The 22607-nt window shown below is 45.6% G+C and overlaps 1 long non-coding RNA gene across 1 annotated transcript; it reads right to left on the minus strand.

The window, feature by feature from the left end:
* Nucleotides 1-1582: 1582 nt before the first annotated feature.
* Nucleotides 1583-6583, minus strand: LOC143927442 (uncharacterized). The gene is made up of 2 exons (XR_013262271.1): nt 5530-6583; nt 1583-2942 (listed from the first exon to the last, which is right to left on the minus strand). It is a non-coding gene; the product is annotated as an uncharacterized LOC143927442 (long non-coding RNA).
* Nucleotides 6584-22607: the final 16024 nt, after the last annotated feature.

Here is a 22607-nt window from a genome sequence, read left to right on the forward strand (position 1 = left end):
AAAAGTTAGAGTCTACAAAATAGGGGATAGATTTATGGCATTTTTATTATACATTTTTTTATTTATTTTTTTACTAGTAAATGGTGGTGATCTGCGATTTTCATTTGAGCGGGACTGCGACATTGCGGCAGACAGATCGGACACTTTTGACACTTATTTTTGGGACCATTGACATATATACGGCGATCAGTGCTATAACAATGCACTGATTACTGTTTAAATGTCACTGGCAGGGAAAGGGGTTAACACTAGGAGGGGAGATCAAGGGGTTAAGTGTCCCCTGTGAGGTGTTTCTAACTGTGGGGGGGGGGGGGAGGGGAGGGGAATGACTGGGAGTAGAGAGAGAGAGATCGCTGTTCCTGATCACTAGGAACACCAGATCTCTACTTCCTTGACAGAACGGGGATCTGTCTGTTTACATTGACAGATCGCCGTTCTGTCTCTCTCTAAGGAGCGTTCGCGGGTCGTCGGCCAAAATCGCGGGTGCCAGCCATGCGCATCTGGCCCCCCCCGCCGTGCAGCGGGTGCGTGCACGCCTGTTCTGGCTCTTAAAAGAGGCGACAGACAGGTACGGTGATTTGCGGGAACGGGCCGACCTGCCGCAGTATGCTGACTTGGTAAGTGATCAAAGTAGTACTATAGGCAAAACATTTTTTTTTCATTTTGGATAGAGTAAGGGAGGGTTAAAACCCCTGCGAGGTTTATGTTTGCCATCTTTGTCTGTTTGGGGGGAGATTTCCCTTTACTTCCTGTCCCATGGGAAAAACAGGAAATGAGAGGAAATCCCCGCAAAATTAAGGTACTCCCTTGGGCGACACCCCCCCAGGTCACCGCCCCCCCCCCCAATTGGAAGATTTACCCCTTTATTACTTTTCTGGGGACAACCCAAAATTTGGGATTTTCAATGATAACGGTAAACTGGACGCATAGAGAGGGTGACGCTCCCTGATGGGAGCACAGACAGCAATAAAGACCTGCCAGGGGTTCTAATCCCTCTCCACTCTATCCAACACTAAAAAACAAACAAGGTTTGCCCTTAGTTATACTCTAACACCTCTTTGTCTCAATATCATACAGGGGAGGTGTTCTGTAGTCCAGAGGGACAACTGACATCACTGCTCGGGAGGGAGGGAGGGAGCGTGGGTGTCAGCTCACGCAGAAAAATAAGAGCACACTGGATTTCTGGCAGATCAGCCAAGTAATTATTTTCTGTAATTCTTTTTTATAGGGCCAAAGTAAAAGGAAATGTATTATAAGGATGTGCTGAATATGTTTTATTTTCACTTGCACTTTAATCGGTATGGTGGCCAGATTATTAGCATTTTCAGAAGTAGCGGCCGTCCCCGTGTCGCTCGCGGCCGCATTCCGTTCTAATAAAGACCATTCTCCTTTTCTTTAATTCTATAGAAGAATGCCGAGAGCTCTCCCCTTGTGCGACTCCTATAGATGTCCCCATTGTTTTCCCGTTTTATGAGAAGTCACTGTTAGGTGTGACCTCAACAAGTCACCTATTTGTCAGGTTATGTTACCGTTTCCCAATTGTTAGTTAGAGTTCTTATCTGAGCAAAGAGACACGGAGGTATTCAGTATTTCTGCTCAGAAGTCCGTCGTTAACTCTAACTGTCTCTGACTGACTGTGGCTCTGAGGCTTCTTTATTACATCTTTTATAGACAGAAAAGAGCAAACATCAGCAAATGTAAAAAAAAAAACATTTTCAAAGTAAAGACAATTCTCCGAGTGTTATCAGCTGATAAGACAATCTTCTGGGCGTAGACTGCTTTTTAGGGCTGATGCGGCCTCTTCTTGATGAGTACGTGACAATAGATGACGAATCCTTATTTTACAGAGAGAAATACAAGTAATTAGTAAGACATAAGGTCAACCATTTTGTTTCAACATATACCTTAATCCTTACATTTCCCCCTTTGACATCACCCCTCCCTCTTGCCCTGGGTCCACCTGAACAAGTTCTAGTCGGCCTATATCCAGAGTACTCTCCCTGACCGCGAGTTGTCAGAGGGGTATACACCCATCCCCCTGGACAGTACCAACATCTAAAATTCAGGAAGAGTGGCTTTTCTGACAGATGGGTGATGTCAAGGATCTAAATCTACCTATCTTCACAAAAGTTCCATCTTTTCCGCATCATTTACCTTGGCTTTCTTGCAAAAGCATATGAGCAGTTTAAAGCATGCATAAAAGAAAAATACGAATAAGAGCACCACTATAATCGTCATTGCTGCCTTCTTAACCCAAGAGAATAACCCTGAGAAACTAAAAGTTCCACCAAACGGATCCCAGTCGCGACCAATATTTCGGGCCTTCTCTTGTAAATTCTTTACTTCCGTACGGTGTTGTGCAATGATGTCATAATAATCAGGTACCTCAATGCTGGTGTTATGTATCCAAGTACAGCACTCATAGTCCTCAGTAGTTTCACAGAGTCCTGTCAATGCTGCACTCATACTTTCAATTGCTAATTCATGTAATTCTAATTGTTAATGCTACTGTTAGCAAGATCAGTATAGTTTATAGGAACTGCCATCAGTGGTATACTTGCTGTGCTGGGGTGTAATTTGCTACAAATCCAACATTTCTCATATCCTGACTTCTGGGCATAAGCATATTTAAACTTCAGTAATAACATTTTTTTAGAAAATCCTTCATCCTTGTGTATTTTATTCTGTGAGGTAACCAAACTATTAGCCAGGATTACTGAAACAATAAAAAGATACATGTTGTCATTTGCCAACTGGCTCCTTTTTACAATGAGAAGCGTGGATCCAGGTAGGTTTCCCTTCCAATTTCACTGAGGTTGCTGTAATCAATAGCACCTGGAAAGGACCTTCAAACCTTGGTTCCAGTGTCTTCCTGGTATGTTTCTTTACATACACATAGTCTCCTGGTTGTAGATCGTGTGTACCTGTGACAGAATTAGGGTCTGGAAGAGAAGAATATACACTCTTGTGGATTTTAGTCAGACGCTGTTGCAACTGTATTACATACGTAGTTAAACTATCACATTGTAATTGCATACTTTGAGGAAAATATAAACCTAATCTAGGTGCACTTCCAAACAGTATTTCATATGGGGATAACCCTGTTTTTCCTGTTGGGGTGTACCTAATAGAGAACAAAGCTAAGGGTAGGCACTCAGGCCATGGTTTGTTCAACTCCTGCATAACTTTTTGTATTTTCAGCTTGATTGTACCATTTACTCTTTCTACTGATCCTGAACTCTGTGGGTGGTAAGGAGTATGAAAACTTTGTTGAACCCCTAACATTGCCATCACATTTTGCATTATTTCTCCCGTGAAATGTGTCCCCCTATCTGATTCTATTGTTTCTGGGAGACCAAACCTAGGTATCAGCTCAGTAATCAGTTTCTTGGCGGTGGCTTTTGCCGTAGCTAATTTCACAGGATAACTTTCTGGCCAGCCTGAAAAATAGGCAGATGCACACAAGAACAAATTCAAAGGGGCCGCTCTTAGGCATTTGTATGTAGTCAATCTGCAGTCTCTGAAAAGGATATTGGGCCCGGACCTGATGTTTACGTGGGGTTTTCACTCTCTGTCCTGGGTTATTAATCAGACAGATTTGGCATGCAGCACAGTAGTTCCTTGCAGTACTACTGAATCCAGGGGCTAGCCATCCTTGGCTTACAATCCTATACATAGAATTGGAGCTGACATGAGTGGGTAAGTGAACAGCCGCTGCCATTGCGGGGTATAGAGAAGCGGGTAGACATATTTTGTCTCTTTCTCTCCATACATTGTCAAGGCCTGGTGCAGCTCCCTCCTTAACCCAACGGTCCTTCTCAATAGCCCCTGCTTGTTCCTGTAGTTCCATTAGCTGCTGCCATGTGGTTTCGGGCATACTCACCTGTACCGTGGCTAAGGTCTCAGGGCTTACTTCCCCTAGAGCTGCCTTCTTTGCAGTTAAATCTGCAAATGCGTTTCCTTTTGCCTCAGTTGTTTTTGCGCTCGTGTGTGCCGCTATCTTCATGATGGCTACTCTTATAACCTTTTGAAGATTGTTCAGGACTCTTTTGATTCCTTCACCATGTTTAACAGGTGTGCCTGCTGCTGTAAGGTAACCTCTAGCTTTCCATATGTGGCCATAATCATGTGCCACACCGTAGGCGTATGCGGAATCAGTGTAAATGTTCCCTTCTTGTCCCTCTAAGTGTTCTAGGGCTTTCTCTAGAGCGGTTAGTTCCGCTTCTTGTGCCGACATGTGTGCTGGTAGTGACTTTGCCTCAATTACCTGTGTGTCCGTTACCACAGCATAACCTGTGTGATATTTACCTTTGTCATCGGCAAATCTACTACCATCTATGTACAGTGTGTGTTCTGCATTTGCAATGGGTATGTCTGTGACATGTGGGAACCCCGTGGTTTCTTGTTCCATAAGTTGAAAACAATCGTGTTCATCAGATGTTATGTCATGAAATGAAAGTGTGTCAGAATCCTGAGTATCTTGTGCTGTGTCTACACCATTATCATCATTACTCCCCCCTGTCAAATCTGTCTGTAATGGTAAAAGCTGTGCTAAGTTAAAAGAAGTGCATCGCTGAAAGGTAACATTGGGGGGTAGGAGCAAAGTGCATTGCAGACGCAGCTGCCTTGCCATTGATATGTGTTTTGGCTGGACCTGTGACAAGATGGCGTGTATGTCATGTGTGGTATGTACCACTACAGGATTGTCTAAGACAATTTCTGAGGATTTGTCAATGATAATTGACACTGCTGCAACTGCTCGTACACAGGACGGTGATCCTCTAGAGACAGGATCGAGAGCCGCCGAGAAGTATGCTACCGGCCTTTGTTTGATGTGTTGTTGTGTCAACACCCCTGTTGCGTGTCCCGTGATTTCAGCAATGTACAAATGAAATGTTTTGGTATAATCAGGGATCCCGATCGCAGGTGCCGAAATTAGTAACCTTTTTAAGGTGCTAAAAGATTCATGACCTGCTTCTGTGAGTACATAGGGTACTATTTTCAAGCAATCATATAATGTCTGCATCAGAGAACTGGCATGTGGTATCCATTGTCTACAATATGATACCATTCCCAGAAACATACGAAGTTGCTTAAAATTGCGTGGGATATTCATTTGTCTTATGGCCTGGACTCGGTCTTCAGTGAGGTGTCGAGTACCCTGGGATATACAGTGGCCCAAAAAGACAACCTTTTTCTGACATACCTGTAACTTAGTTCTATTCACCTTGCACCCTTTTTCAGCCAGGAATTGTAACAATGATAGAGTGGCTTTTAAACAAGTATCGTTATCCGGACAACATAACAATAGGTCATCTACATATTGCAACAATACACAAGTGTCAGGCGGTAGCCATTCCCCCTATTTTTACCTTTTAAAGGTTTAGTCAGTCAGTGGGGCATCGGACAAAAGACCGTCATAACCACTTATGGGTATGGTGTCACGGGACGTCATGTGTGGAGGGACTACTGAATCAGACAACAGACTGCGTGACGCTCCTGTGTCAACCAAACAAGGAATATGTTTACCTTCCACCTTCATCAACATGTGGAGCATTTTGTTCTCTGATTCAGCTAGGACTGGGGCAAGTCATGCGGTCGGATCGTCCCTATCATTGGTACGCCTCTGTCTGTAGTCCCTCGTGTCTCTGTCCGTGTTTCCTTCCTGTTCATCTTTTATCCTTTTCCTACAGTCTCTTTTTATATGTCCCACCTTGTTGCAGTAATAACAGGTAAGAGGTTTACGGGAGGAATTCCCTCCTTCATTGACCCGGGCAACAGTGTTAACTCCCGGTGTCCTTCTGGGTTTAGTTTCTGCTAAATCAGCCTCTATGCCTTGTGCTTTCTGCAACAATGTTCCTCTGTCCCGTATGGCTCTCCATTCGGGAGTACATGCCTTCAGTTTGTCACCTATTTGGGGTACTAGTCCTTCCATAAACTGTCGATTGAAAGCCCTAATGGTGACGGGTAAGGCTAAATCTAGACCTTCGTCAGCCATCATGCTTTCCATGTTGAGGTAAAATTCTGTAACAGTCTGACCTGGGGCCTGTTTTATGGGCGCTGTCGAACCCCTTTCCTGCTGTTTCCCTTGGCAAAATTCTCGTAACTGAGCAATAAACAGGGGTCTAGAGTCTATATGACGAGGGTGTACTCCTGGTGGATCTGCCGCTGGATCCCCTTGTGGTCTATGTGGAGCAATTTCATTCATAAATTGATTAAACATCGTTAGTGTCATTTTATGTCTACATATATCTTCCCCATCTTGCCAAGTTGCTTCATGTGTGTCTAGTAATTGTGTCACGAATCTACAGAATGCGGCAGGTTTTGCTACGGGATCAGGAGCATTCTGTATTAATGCCATAAGAGTGTCAGCCGACCAAGGTGTCCATGTCCTCAGAACGACTTGTTGAGTCACTGTAGGTGGCTGTCCTGCTTGACCCGCATTTGGATTATTTACTTGTATTACCCTAGTCCGACTATGGACTGGAGCTACGGACTCTGGTCTTTGAGCGCCGCAATGCACACATTCCTGTGCCCAGTCTGGGTTCTGGGTACCGCATACTCGGCATACCCACCCTCTTCCTCTTAAGGAAGGATAAAGTTTTGGTCTTTCGCTACCTGGTGTGGTAGTGTTATAAGGAGGTGGAGTATCTCCCGTATTTACCCTATCGCCGGGAGCAGAAGGAAGACTTTTGCGTCGGACCTTCATATCCCATCCACCCTTTTCCTGACAATACTCCCATCCCTCCTCTTCAGCCCTGTTGGAAACCTTAATTAAACATTGCATTTGTGATACCCATCTGTTCTGCAATATCTCTCCCTGTCTGTCTCTCTTTATTTCTTCCCAACCTTCTACACTTAATCCATTTTCTCCATCCATCCCCAATTTCTTGAGAATCCTATTTGTGCCCTGTGCCTTATCCTTCCCATACAACATTGTAATTATGTCTTTAACAGCATAACATTTCTGAGATTCCTCCTGGGGTTTACCATGTGTCTGGCCCATTTTGACAGTCCTGCCTAGGTGGCGTTTGGATCACTTACTAAGTGTCTCGTTGCCTTCTCCTCCTAGGGTGCCAAAATACTAAAAAACCTCTCCTATATGAGATCGAATTACTTTATATGCTAGCCAACTGACAAATATTATGACCAGACTGACAGCTACAACATATACAAGCATTCCCTTTTGGTGGCCAAACACATATGACTAGGTCTCCGGGGCTTTGTGGAGACCTTATTTCCCTTCCCATTACCATGGAATCTCTCAGCATTCGTTTCTTATTCCTGCTTTATTGAGGCAGGGGGGGACAGGAAACCACATAATCACATCAGTGTCATGATGAGGAGGAAATGTGATTATTCACAGACACAATGGTTTCCTCTATCCCAATAAACACCAATCACTCCAGCAATAAATCTCACCCTGGGAAATCCCATACATCGTACACTATATTGTCAAAAGTATTGGGACGCCTGCTCTTTACCTTTACACGCACATTAACTTTAATGACATCCCAGTCTTAGTCCGTAGGGTTCAATATTGAGTTGGCTCCGCCCTTTGCAGCTATAGCAGCTTCCACTCTTCTGGGAAGGCCGTCCACAAGGTTTAGGAGGGTGTCTATGGGAATGTTTGACCATCCCTCCAGAAGAGCATTTGTGAGGTCAGGCGCTGGAGGAGAATGCCTGGCTAGCAGTCTCCGCTCTAATTCATCCCAAAGGTGTTCTATCAGGTTGAGATCAGGACTCTGTGCAGGCCAGTCAAGGTCTTCCACCCCAAACTTGCTCATCCATGTCTTTATGAGACAGGTGTCCCAATACTTTTGACAATATTGTGTATATCGGGGTGCCAAGATTTCACTATAGAGCAGGCTCTCCAACATTTCTAAACAAAGGGCCAGTTTACTGTCCTTCAAATTTTAGGAGGGCCGGATTGTGGCCTGTGGGGGAAGAAAATGTCTTGGCATCAGTGAGTGTAAACAATAACCCATCATTGGTATCAGAGGGAGGAATAGTGCGCCATTTTTGGTGTCAGTGCAAGGAATAGTGCCCATTGTTGGTGATAATGGGAGGAATAGTGCCCATTATTGATGACAATGAGGGGAATAGTGCCCCAGTTTACCAGTCATTAGATGGGATGGCTGCATTTGTTTTCTTTTTTAGGCTTTATTTCCACACGGTGATCCAGCTAGTAATACACCTCCTGGATTAGAGGTTCCCACCTCTGGATGAAGGAGCACAGGGGGCACCTTTGGACAGCAGCATCGTCAGTCTGGTCTGGGGGGGGGGGGGGGTGTTAGATGTACAAGAAGATTTTGTGTTATCAGTGCTGGGGGCTTATTGTAATCACTGACACCAACTCTGGGGGTTATTATTGCATCCACTGACACCAAAGCTGTTGGTTATTATTCCTGATGCCAATTCTGGGGGTTGTTATTACTGGCACCAATGCTGGGGGTTATTATTGCAATCACTGACACCAATGCTGGGGGTTATTATTGCAATCACTGACACCAATGCTGTTGGTTATTATTACTAAAGCCAATTTTTTTTTTTTTATCACTGACACCAATGCTGTGGGTTATTATCACTGACATCAATGCTGTTGGTTATTATTACTGGCACAAATGCTTGGAGTTATTATTGCAATCACTTACACCAATGCTGGGGTTAATTTTGAAATCACTGAAACCAATGCTGTGGGTTATTATCAGACACCAATGCTATTGGTTATTATTACTGACACCAATTCTGTTTTTTTTTTATTTATTTTTTTTATTTTTTTAATTACTGGCATTATTGCTTGGGGTTATTATTGCAATAACTGACACCAATGTTGGGAGTTATGTTTGCATTCCACTGACACCAATTCTGGGAGCTTTTATTGCAATCGCTGACACCGATGTTGGGGGTTATTATTGCACTTACTAAAAATAAAATTGGGAGTTATAATTGCACTCACTGACACCTATTATTATTGCAATAACTGACAACAATGTTGGGGGTTATTAATCCTGACACCAATGTTGGGGGTTATTATTGTACACACTGACACCCATTCTGGGAGTTATTATTACACTCACTGACGCCAATGCTGGGGGTTATTGTACTCGCAGCTTCCTCAGTGTGCATTAAGATTTGCTGAAAAAAATAAAATACAGTAGGACTGACATTTGTGGGCGTTGAGGTGCATTATAGCTCATTCAATTTGAGTGGGGCGCCTAATTTGACACATTGCACCTTAATGCATGAAAATGTGCTGCTATTGTGGGGCCCTCTGAAAGTCCCGGGGGCCACATTTGAGGCCCTCTATAATTACTAACATGAGTGCCACTGACTTATAGAATAACATTGAATTTGTTTTTTTGTTTTTTGTTTTTTTTTTCTTCAGTGAATTGATTTGAAAGATTTATCAACATTTTTAGGTATTTACCTCAAGTTTGATATTTTACTTTAATAAGTTGACTATTTATCTGTTATTATAGCATGTAGTATTTGAAAATAAAACACAAATATAGAATGCAATAACTGTTAATGAATTGACCCCACATATGCCTACCCTGTATCCCCTAAAATAAGACCTAGCGTGATTGTCGGTGTTGGCTGCAATATAAGCCCTACCACCCAAATAAGCCCTACTCAGTTTCCTCAAAAATAAGCCCTACCCTGAAAAGAAGACCTACAAGGACTTTAACTAGGGCTTACTTGGGGGGTAGGGCTTTTATTGCAGCTATCACCAACAATTACACTAGGTCTTATTTTAGGGGAAACAGGGTATTAGAGGTTCTCAGTGTGAATGACTTCTTATAATAATGTTGAACCCATAAATCGAGGATTGTGGCACCATCTAGTGGATGAATGGCAGAATGCAGGCATACCCAATGCAGGGCAATTATGCCTAATACTACATGCTTGTAAATGTAGTCTGGGAAAAAAAAAAAATAATAATAAAAAACACTGCAAACTCTAACTACATATTTCCACATGAAATGTATTTATTGGCTTTGGTCAGGTCTTTGGCTCTCCCTGCTGTGATCCAACCTGAGTATCTCCCCAGCTGCTCATCAACGTATGGATGCGCCATGCCTACTGCAAGCCTTATATCAATGTTCAGCTGGCGTGATATCTCCAGACTTGAATAACAGATTTAATAGATTTAAACTGATAAAAAGCGCTCAGTTTTTAATTACTTTCAGGACTGATTTAATCACTTACAGAGTATGCAGCTTCTTTATCTTTTGATCCTTACCAGGTTCCAGGCTAAGCTGGTGCCATGACCCCTGCCCCGGGTTTCCTTTTTTTCGGGTGGCTCCTTTATTTTGCAGGATGCTATGGAGCCACTGCTGTATGCAGAGGCTGGATTTGTGTCTCCCTGCACTGCGTGCATCAATAGAAACACACAGCCCCATAGCCTGGGATGGCAGGGGACTCCCATCCTCCTTCCTTCTATTCCTACCTCCATTCTCCAAAACAACAGACTGCACACTGTCCACTATTACCTTTTCTTGTGAAGACCATATGTTCAGGAAAGCAGCACTGAGAGCAGGAGCCAGCAGCGTTGAATGTAAACTGCAAGTGCTGGGTAGGAATAGTTTACTGGGGGGTGTTTATTTTATTCTTCTCAATGTGTTGAACTAATGCCGTGTACACACGATCAAACAATCGGGTGGAAAAGTCCGGCAAACTCAAGTCCGCCGGACAATCCCCCCGTGTGTAGCCTCCGGCAGACTTTTTTGACCCGAAAGTACGGCGGACTTAGAAAGTAGTTTTGCACTCCAATCTTCCCGCCGGACTCGCATTTCGGCGGACAATCCGGCCATGCGTATGCCAGTCCGCCGTACTTTTGCAATGAACAGACTTTTCCGGCACGGAGAAAAGTCCGCTCATTTCGAGTGGGTCTCCAGGTAGGCGGGGCCCGCGAAGGAGACGTCGCTGGCCCCGCCACCTGGTATGGACTTAAAGGGGAACCCCAATGCCCAAAAAATCAGAGTGGGGTTCCCCCCAGGTCCACATCAGACCCTTGTCCAAGCACGCTACCCGGCCGGCCAGGAAAGGGGGGGACGAGCGAGCCCCCCCTGAACCGTACCAGGCCCCCCCACCCCAAAGCATCTTGTCCCCATGTTGATGAGGACAAGGGCCTCTTCTCGACAACCCTGGCTGTGTACCCCTACCCATTCACCTGTGAAAAAAAAGTACAAAAAAAAACACAACACAAGGTAAAAATAGTTTATTGCACAGCTCCGGGGGTTTTCTCGCCGGACTCCTCCGCTATCTTCTGCTAGCTCTTTTGCTAGCGGAGGAGCCCGGCTTTCTTCCTCGCCGTCGGCCTCTTCTTCCGACTTCGGGGGTCTTGTCCCCCTCTTCGGTTCTTCTGCCGGGCCACCGCGCCTTCTTATAGCTCTTTTACAGGCGGTGGCCCGGTCTTCTGTGGCCGCTGTCTGTTCTTCTCTTCTTCTCTTCAGATGTTGACTCGTCGCATCCTTCGCTCACAATGGCTCCGACGCGATGCGTGGTGACTTATATAGGGACATCACCGGATGATGTCCCCGCCTATTATTATGTCACAGTCCCAGCATCCTCTGGGACTGTGACACCATAATGGGCGGAGACATCATCCGGTGATGTCCCTATATAAGTCGCCACGCATCGCGTCGGAGCCAGCGACGTCTCCTTTGCGGGCCCCACCTACCTGGAGACCCGCTCGAAATGAGCGGACTTTCCTCCGCGTGTGTGGGCGAGACCGTTCATTTCAAAAGTATGGCGGATAGTACGGCGAACTTAGTACGCCGTATTAGTCTGCTGAAAAAGTGCCGTGTGTGGGCAAGTAGCCCGTTCGGAAAGTCGGACGGACAGTCTGGCGGATAGTCCGCTACGTGTGTACGCGGCATAAAACATACTGAGGGTTCAATACTGCTGTAACTGAGAAACTGTATAATGACTTACTTACCCCCCCACACACACACATTACCTGCAGTTTCTGCAGAGAAGAGGGCAATATCAAGGCAAGATTCCAGGAATGCTGATCATCCCAGAACAATGACACACTGACATTTGGGGGTCCCAGAACAATGACATGCTGACACTTGGGGGTCCCAGAAAAAATGGCACGCTGACACTTGGGGGGCCCAGAACAATGACACCCTGACACTTGGGAGTCCCAGAAAAAATGGCACGCTGACACTTGGGGGGCCCAGAACAATGACACCCTGACACTTGGGAGTCCCAGAAAAAATGGCACACTGACACTTGGGGGTCCCAGAAAAAAATGGCACACTGACAGTTGGGGGTCCCAGAACAATAACACCCTGACACTTGGGGGTCCCAGAACAATGACACACTGACACTTGGGGGTCCCAGAACAATGACACACTGACACTTTGGGGTCACAGAACAATGACACACTGACACTTGGGGGTCCCAGAACAATGGCACACTGACACTTGGGGGTCCCAGAACAATGACACACTGACACTTGGGGGGTTCCAGAACATTGACACACCGACACTTGGGGGTCCCAGAACAGTGACACCCTGACACTTGGGGGTCCCAGAACAGTGAAACACTCCCACTTGGGGTCCCAGAACAATGACACCCTGACACTTGGGGATCCCAGAACAATGACATACTGACACTTGGGGGTCCCAGAACATTGACACACTGACACTTGGGGGTCCCAGAACAATGACACACTGACACTTGGGGTCCCAGAACAATGACACACTGACACTTGGGGTCCCAGAACAATGACACACTGGCACTTGGGGGTCCCAGAACAATGACACACTGACACTTGGGGGGTCCCAAAACATTGACACACTGGCACTTGAGGGTCCCAGAACAATGACACACTGACACTTGGGGGGTCCCAGAACATTGACACACTGACACTTGGGGGGGTCCCAGAACATTGACACACTGACACTTGGGGGTCCCAGAACAATGACACACTGACACTTGGGGGTCCCAGAACAATGACACACTGACACTCGGAGGTCCCAGAACAATGACACACTGACACTTGGAGGTCCAAGAACAATGACACACTGACACTTGGAGGTCCCAGATCACTGACACTTGGGGGTCCCAGAACAGTGACACCCTGACACTTGGGGGTCCCAGAACATTGACACCCTGACACTTGGGGGTCCAGAACTATGACACACTGACACTCGGAAGTCCCAGATCACTGACACTTGGGGGTCCCAGAACATCGACACACTGACACTTGGGGGTCCCAGAACAATGACACACTGACACTTGGGGGTCCCAGAACATTGACACACTGGCACTTGGGGGTCCCAGAACAATGACACACTGACACTTGGAGGTCCCAGAACAGTGACACCCTGACACTTGGGGTTCCAGAACTATGACACACTGACACTCGGCGGTCCCAGATCACTGACACTTGGGGGTCCCAGAACAGTGACACACTGACACTTGGGGGTCCCAGAACATTGACACACAGACACTTGGGGGTCCCAGAACATTGACACACAGACACTTGGGGGTCCCAGAACATTGACACACAGACACCTGGGGACACAGAACATTGACACTTGGGGGAGGGTGCAGAACAACTGGAAATGGAGTCAGATGGTCTGGTCCAGGAACACTGCCCTGCAGGCTGCCCTAGGGATGGTATGCGGTCATTATGGTGTCTAGTGAAGACACAGTCTAAGGAGCCTCAGAGGCAGATGGGACTCAACAAGAGACACTCCTGGATTTCATCTTCTGTTGGAAACAGAGGGGGATCCGAAATTGGGAACTCGAGGACAGCATGACCGGTAATTTAGGATTTAATTAGTACTTACTTGTATGTTGACATTGTAACATTTCTGGGAAGTAATTTGTAGCACAAATCAGATCCGTCTGAAGTCATTGTGCTACAATGTATCAATTGTGAGGGGCTTTAGGCAGGTGTGATGCTATTGCTGTAAATGAAGAAAACTTTCAGAAATAGAAGTGTTAATAGTTTTGTTATTTTATCAATCAACACATTGAAAAAGTAAATGAACAGAAGAGAAATCCAAATCAAATCAATATTTGGGGTGACCTCCCTTCGCCTTTAAACCAGCATCAATTCTTCTAGGTAGACTTGCACACAGTTGTTGAAGGAACTCGGCAGGTAGGTTGTTCTATGTACATCTTGGAGAACTAAGCACAGATCTTCTGAGGATGTCGGCTGCCTCCAGTCCTTCTGTCCCCACGATGGTGAGATCAGGGCTCTGTGGGGGGCCAAACCATCCCTTAATGTTCTTCTTTACACTGAAGATAGTTCTTAATGACATTGGCTGGATGTTTGGAGTGGTTGTCCGGCTGCAGAATAAACTTGGGGCCAATCACACACCTCCCTGATGGTATGGCATGGTGGAGAAGTATCTGTTTCTCTCAGCATTATGGACACCATTGCTTATTTTATTGCTTAAAAAAGAAGTTCAAATATCAACCTTTTTTTATGTAAAAATGTAAATTTAGGACACTTTCACCCCTTTCCTGCCCAGGTCTATTTCCAGCTTTCAGCGCTGTCACACTTTGAATGACATTTAGTCATGCACCGCTGTACCAAAATTACATGTTTATCATTTTTTAGACATATAAAGCTTTCTTTTGGTGGTATTTAATCGTGGTAATAATTTTGCTATATAAATTAAAAAATACCAAAAGATTAAAAAAAAAAAACACTTTTTTTTTCTTTGTTTCTGTAAATAAATAATATTTTTCGTTAATTTAGCCCAAAATGTATTCTGCTACATTTCTTTGGTACAAACAACCCAAATCGGTTTAAATTATTTAGTCTGCGTGAAAGTTATACAGTTCACAAACTATGGTATATGTAATTAAAAATGAACCAATCCCGACACCTCATTACAAATATCCCCCGAATTACCCTTTTTGGAAAGTAGGTGGTCCAAGGTATTTAGTTAGAGGCAGGGGAAGTGTTTTGAATTTGTAATTTTTATGTCACAATAAAAATAAAAAATAGAGTGAAAATAAAGAAAATTAAAACTTTTTTTTTCACGTTTATTAATTTTTTTACATACATGTCACCAGTGCAGTACAGCTTCACCAAAAAAAAAAAGACTGGTGCGGCTGTGATCAGGGATACTGACTGGTGACCATTATATTTATGTATAGAGGGGTCAAGTCCTGGGAAAAAAAGTGTGGGAACTCACCCAAGATTCCCCACCCAACCTCAAAAATAAAAAAGGTGTGTGTAATATAAGCACTCCTTTTTTTAACAAATAAAGTGCAACATTTATTGTAAAGTGACAGTTTACGAGGACACCTCCAAAATTCACATGCATCAAAAAAATAAATATAGAACAGATCTATAACAAAATAATTTAATTAATAAATATAGAGGGACCACTCATCATGCCCAATTTAAAGTTTCTCCTGCCCAGACCCCACCTCCTGATATGAAGGGACCACCCATCATGCCCATTTTATGGTTGCTGCTGCCCAAACTCCACCTCCAAATATGGAAGGACCACCCACCATGCCAATGTTACGGTTACTCCTCTCCACTTCCAAATGGGCAGGGACCCTCTATCATGCTCACTTTACAGTTGCTCCTGCCCAGATCCCACCTCCAAATATGGATGTTGCACCCACCATACCCATGTTATGGTTGCTCCTACCCAGACCCCGCCTCCAAATATGCAGGGACCACCCATCATGCCCACATTACTGTTAACCTGCATGCTATACCAACAAAAAAAACACAATGTGTGATAATGGTTCAATTCAGACTCACTGTGCCCATCATTGCAGCCTCACTGTGCCTATCATTGCAGCCTCACTGTGCCCATCAATTCAGCCTCACCATGCCCATAATTGCAGCCTCACCGTGCCCATCAAAGCAGCCTCACCTGTGCCCATCAATGCAGCCTCACCTGTGCCCATCAATGCAGCCTTACTGTGCCCATCAATGCAGCCTCACCTGTGCCCATCATTGCAGCCTCACTGTGCCTATCATTGCCTCCTCACCTGTGCCCAGTGCTGGGAGAAGATCATCCAGCGCCCAGGGCAAAGACACCAAATTGCGCCCCCCTTTCCCTTAGGGTTAGGGTCAGGGTGCCCCCTACCCCTACAATAAACCATTGCGCCAGGGCCTGCCGCCCCTCCTGCCCACCCCTTGTCCCGGCCCTGCCTGTGACCATCAATGCAGCCTCACCGTGCCCATCATTGCAGCCTTACTGTGCCCATCAATGCATCCTCACCGTGCCCATCATTGCAGCCTCCCCCAAGCCCAAGGTGGGAAGCGCTGCAAGCCAATGGGAATTTGCAGAAATCTAAACACATGCTGTCCTTCTCAGTGGTGGAGTGTAGCATGTGTAGTACTGCAGCAATGGTTACTAGGTCATTGGGCACTCGCCAAGCTCATGCTGTTTACTGCCAGATTGCCAGGCTCGGACTGACCGACGCGGTTCTATACCACCAGGCAGCATTGAACACAGTGGGAGCGGCACCCGTGGCCCCGTTCACCGCTAGAGAGTAGTGGGCGGGACTAGGGGCGCCACTGCCAGTGTGCTCAGTGCTGCCTGACAGGGTGGGCGGGACTACGGGCGGCGCTCCTGCTGTGTTTAATGCTGCCTGCCGGTGTAGAACCATGTCAGTCAGCCCGAGCCCAACAATCTAGCGGTGGACAGCATGAGCTCAGCGAGTGCCCAATGATCTATTAACCCTTGCTGCAGTACTACACACGCTACACTCCGCCACTGACAGGGACATCATGTTTTACACAAGAGGAGGAGGGAGGGCAGGGTCGGCTCCCCGCAGCCACAGTGCAAAGGGAACGTCGTTCCTGCTGTTGTAGAAAAAGTACAGGAACGACGTTTCCATGGGCTCGAGCCCTATATATATATATATATATATATATATATATATATATATATATATATATATATATATATTATATGTTTTATATCTTTTCAATTTTTTTAACTTTGTTTTTCTTTTCATACTATTTCTTTTTTTTTTTTTCTTTTTTACATACTGTCACCAGAGTAGCACAGCGTCACCATATGACTTAAAAAAGATATAAAAACCGTGCCTGTGCAATACCAATCCTGCTATGATCCTTAAAGGGCCATCATGCAGTCAATAAAGTGCAATTCATGTAAATCCCAACAATTGTGTTTGTGTTTATATACTCTTGGCTTATATAAATCTCAAATAATGAATAAAGCGCTTTTTGTGCCATTAACAACGTCTGTGCAATTCATAAATAATTGAGAAAATAATGTATATAATATTCAAACAAATATATACAAAATGATATTATTCAGTGTCCTATGTCCATTATCATTATTGTGCTATTTTCTAGCAGTAAAAGCAATGTGCATATATAGACTTTTCTCCACCGGTGAGTATTATGGGGTTGCTTATACTTGTAGTGCCGCTTATCCCTCCACCAGTATTAAATGAAAAAAAATTATATCAATTATATTTGGGCACAGCGTCGCACGATCACACAATTGTCAGTTAAAGTAACGCAGTGCCGCATCGCAAAAAAATGGTATGGTCAGGAAGGGGGGTAAATCTTCTGGAGGTCAGGTGGTTAAAGAGACATCAACACAAGCTTGCGCCCAGCTGAAAAAGCTGCTCTACCCACCCCTTTTTATTGTATTAGCTACTAAATAGCTAGGCGATCTGATATAGACAACACATCGCTTCAACCTAACCTGTACACTGGCATGTGCCCTCTGCCTATGTTTTCGGCTCTGGCACAAGGAGACCAGCAGAGGCAGAGAACACGAAGGTCCCACAACATCACTCCGCACTTCCAGCTCCATGCAAAACCGGATTGACAGATGTGCAGTTGTTTTGCTGGTTGTAGGATCCCCTAAGGACTCACATCTTGAACAGTTTGACATCTTTGCCTTGGGCACTGGATGACCTTGCCCCGGCAGTGGCATTGTCCACTTGGTCCGTAGATCAGAGCTCCTCCATTCTCGGCCTTCCTGCTGAACAGGTTACATCAGTCCCCAGACTGGACCAATCCCCTGCACATATACAGACAGTTACATGCTTGGCTCTGTCACACTGGTCTGTCCTGATGGGTTATTATTACCATTATCCCATCATAAAACGCATTATCCCATCATAAAACGCAGCTGGCAGGCGCCGATCTCGCTTGGCAGTCGGTCTGTGTAGAGTAGACAGCCCTCAATGTGGCAGCATTCTGGCTGTCCTTGCAGGACATAGAAGCCATGACTGCTTGGCCACTTGCTGACCGCAATACGTTTATATAAATTGTGCCTTATAAGTGGTATATCGGCGTCATGCCTAATGCTACCAGCCATAACCCTGGTATTTTTTTTATTTCAGCCAGTGATTTTCTTTTTCTCAAGAAAGCGGTCTGAGTGGCTAAATAGCTGTTGGATCCCTTTTAGAAGCAGTGAGAGGGATAGGGTTGCCACCTTTAGCGCCACGCAGCAATTTTTTTTTTTATAGTATAAACTATACATATATTTTGATATTAAATAACATCTCTAATCATATGAAATTAATCACAAGAGTCCCCCATTACATCAGAGTCCGCAGAGTTCATCTTTTACATCTGAGCATCTGAGTTTCATTTCACTGTAAGGGGGGAATCTGCAGACTCTGATGTAAGGGAGAACTCCAGGGACTCTGACATAAGGGATGCTCTGGGAACCCTGATTTAAGGTGGAACATTGAGAACTCTGATGTATGGAGAAGACTCTGATGTAAGGGGGGACACTGTGGCCTCTGGTGTAAAGAGGAACTCTGATGTAAAGGGGTGCTCTGAGAACCCTGATCTACCTTTGTGTAATCACTCAGAGGCAGGAGAGAGAAGAGGGGAGACTTCAGTCACAGACAGGGATGGATGGTGAGCTCACTCACCCCTTGGCAGTCAGCACCACTCATCCAGATGTATCTGAGGCTGCTGGACTTCAAATTTCCAGCCCCCCACTTTTCTGAGGCACAGTGCCGGGGATTGGAGTGTGGGCAGGCACAGAGGGGTAGGAGTGTGTGGGGGAGGGGGGGAGGTGGAAGCTGCAGGGAACCCATAGTCCAATCTAAATAATGTGTCTGGGTTTCAGGCAGTCTGAAACCTGGACGCATAATTCCAAACCACAACTGTCTGGGTGAATCCTGGACAGGTGGCAACCCTAGAAGGGTCCCACCCCACGTTCCCCGGTGTTTCTCAGGCTTAGCATTCTTACCAGGAAATGATCTGATCATTTGTGTAGCTGGTCACAAAGGTGAACAGGAACCAGATCATCTCTGATCACCTCTATGATCCTGGAGAAACAGAGCGACGTCATGATGTCACTTCCTGTCTAGGGCTGAAGTAAACTATTGTTTTTTTTAAAGCAAAAGATCTTTTTTTTTTTTGATCTGTTGCTATCAAAGATAGAGGAGCGATTTGGGGTCTTATAAAGCAGGGGTCTCCAAACTTTCTGAACAAAGGGCCAGTTTACTGGCTTTGAGGCTTTGGAGCAGGGGTCTGAAACTGGCGGCCCTCCAGCTGCTGCCAAAACTACAAGTCCCACGAGGCAATGCAAGGCTGACAGTTACAAGCATGACTCCCTAAGGCAGAGGCATGATGGGACTTGTAGTTCTGCAACAGCTGGAGGGCCACCAGTTTGAGTCCCCTGCTTTAGAGGGGCCAGACTATGGACAGTGGGATTAGAAAACACAGTGGTAATGGTAAGAACAAACAGTGCCCCATCATTGGCTTAAGTGGAAAGAATGGTGCCCCATTGTTGGTATTCAATGTATGACTGGTGCCCCATCGTTTGTGTCTATGGGATGAATGCTGCCCCATCATTGGTGTCTATGGGAGGAATGGTGCCCTATCATTGGTATCTGTGGGAAGGATGGTACTCCACAATTGGTGTCTGTGGGAGGGATGGTACTCCATAATTGACATCTGTGGGAGGGATGGTCCTCCATAATTGGTGTCTGTGGGAGGGATGGTACTCCATAATTGGTGTCTGTGGGAGGGATGGTCCTCCATAATTGGCATCTGTGGGAGGGATGGTACTCCATAATTGGCGTCTGTGGGAGGGATGGTCCTCCATAATTGGCGTCCGTGGGAGGGATGGTACTCCATAATTGGCATCTGTGGGAAGGGATGGTACTCCATAATTGGTGTGTGTGGGAGGGATGGTATTCCATAGTTGTTATGTGTGAGAGGGATGGTACTCCATAATTGGTGTCTGTGGGAGGGATGGTATTCCATAGTTGTTATGTGTGAGAGGGATGGTACTCCATAATTGGTATCTGTGGGAGGGATGGTACTCCATAATTGGTGTCTGTGGGAGGGATGGTACTCCATAATTGGTATCTGTGGGAGGGATGGTACTCCATAATTGGTATCTGTGGGAGGGATGGTACTCCATAATTGGCATCTGTGGGAGGGATGGTCCTCCATAATTGGTGTCCGTGGGAGGGATGATACTCCATAATTGGCATCCGTGGGAGGGATGGTACTCCATAATTGGCATCTGTGGGAGGGATGGTACTCCATAATTGGTGTGTGTGGGAGGGATGGTATTCCATAGTTGTTATGTGTGAGAGGGATGGTACTCCATAATTGGTGTCTGTGGGAGGGATGGTATTCCATAGTTGTTATGTGTGAGAGGGATGGTACTCCATAATTGGTGTCTGTGGGAGGGATGGTACTCCATAATTGGTATCTGTGGGAGGGATGGTCCTCCATAATTGGTGTCTGCGGGAGGCATGGTACTCCATAATTGGTATGTGTGGGAGGGATGGTACTCCATAATTGGTGTCTGCGGGAGGCATGGTACTCCATAATTGGTATGTGTGGGAGGGATGGTACTCCATAATTGGTGTCTGCGGGAGGCATGGTACTCCATAATTGGTGTCTGTGGGAGGCATAGTACTCCATAATTGGTATCTGCGGGAGGGATGGTACTCCATAATTGGTATCTACGGGAGGCATGGTACTCCATAATTGGGATCTGCGGGAGGCATGGTACTCCATAATTGGTATCTGCGGGAGGGATGGTACTCCATAATGGAGTACATTGTCTGAATGGACACAAGGAGCTGTGATTCGGCTTGGGTTCCCCCATAGCAAACTGCTTGCTGTGGGGGCACTCGACAGGAGAGAGGGGCCAGAAGAGCAGGATCTGGGCTGCTCTGTGCAAATCCACTGCAACAGAGCAGGTAAATATAACACAATTTGTTATTTTTATTGAAGAAAAAAAAAACAACAAGACTTTACAATCACTTTAAATAAACTCTGCCGGACCCAAGATGGCCACCAAAGTCACACAGGGTGCCAATATTCAATCTGTGACTGAGGAAACCTTAGTGGAACTAGGTTCCTCTTGACTTCCTCCTACACCTGCATTGCCTCTGTGGATGATCGCCACCTACAGTGGAGAAAATAGACTGCACCTGCCTACAAGTTCCTTTGGGTTACCTTACCCGCTAAAGACTGTGGAGGGAAATGTAATGCAGATGTTATATTTGATACAAATGCAATCTCTTTTGGACACTATAAACCAAATGGAAAGTAGGATGACGTGTCTTTGTTTTATGGGGCCGCGCCGGGGCTGTTGCTAAACCTGTGGAGGAGAAGGAGCTGTCCTTAAGAGGCTGGCCGAACAACAGTCCTAAAAGCTGTGCCCAGAACAAGCCCTGAGGAGAGGAGGGAGGATCAATCCCTGCAGGGCACATGGCTTAGGTGACCTCTTGTAACTTAAGAACAAAAGTGAACCTAATGCACAAGGCACGGTATGATCCCTCAGGATTATAAATGACAGACCAAATGTGAGATAAAAAAAAAGTATTTATTATACACAATATGTAATTCCAATATCAAAAAGGATTAACATTTAAAAGCATTGACATAAATAGAAATGAAACTCAGCTGCCCTGTACAGAGATTTTGGGCTAGCTGAAATCCATGCTGTAAATTCTGCCTGACGTGTTTCGGACGATGGGGTCCTTCCTCAGAGGCTTAGTGTCACCTAGAACAATCCTATTGTGTTGTTTGTTTTTCTACAATATGAATATACAGTAATAGAAATCAGTACAACAAAGCAATAATAGAAATCAAAATAGATTACTCATTAGAGTTACGCTTTCAACATTGATCAGCAGGCTCAAGCACAGTTCATAACGACAGGGCAGTGGATTAGAGTACTTACACAAGCAGGTCGATCGATACTAGACACATCGGAGGTGGAATTTTGTCTGTACTTCTCCCGGGTCCACAGGCAGCCAAGGACGGCTCCAAGGGGCTGAACAGGGGCAGAGAGTCCAGCCTCAGCAGCAGGGGCATTGCTAGGTGGCAAAAAGACCAGGGGCCTTTCAGCCCGAAGTCCAAGAACCGGGGGGGGGGGGGGGGCAACTTTTTTTTTGGGCTGGGTAGTGGGGTTGTGTGACATACCAGTGCCCATCAATGCTCAGTAAACACACCTGCCTGACACTGACCCTTACACTGACCTGCCTGACCTTCATACACTGACTTACATTATACACTGACCTACATTATACACTGACCTACATACACTGACTTACATTATACACTGACCACTGACCTACCTGACCTACATACACAGACCTACATACACTGACCACTGACCTGCCTGACC

This window comes from Lithobates pipiens, unplaced genomic scaffold (genome assembly GCF_037356315.1).
Source record: "Lithobates pipiens isolate NorthernLeopardFrog02 unplaced genomic scaffold, aLitPip1_a1.2 Scaffold_23, whole genome shotgun sequence".
NCBI classification, from domain to species: domain Eukaryota; kingdom Metazoa; phylum Chordata; class Amphibia; order Anura; family Ranidae; genus Lithobates; species Lithobates pipiens.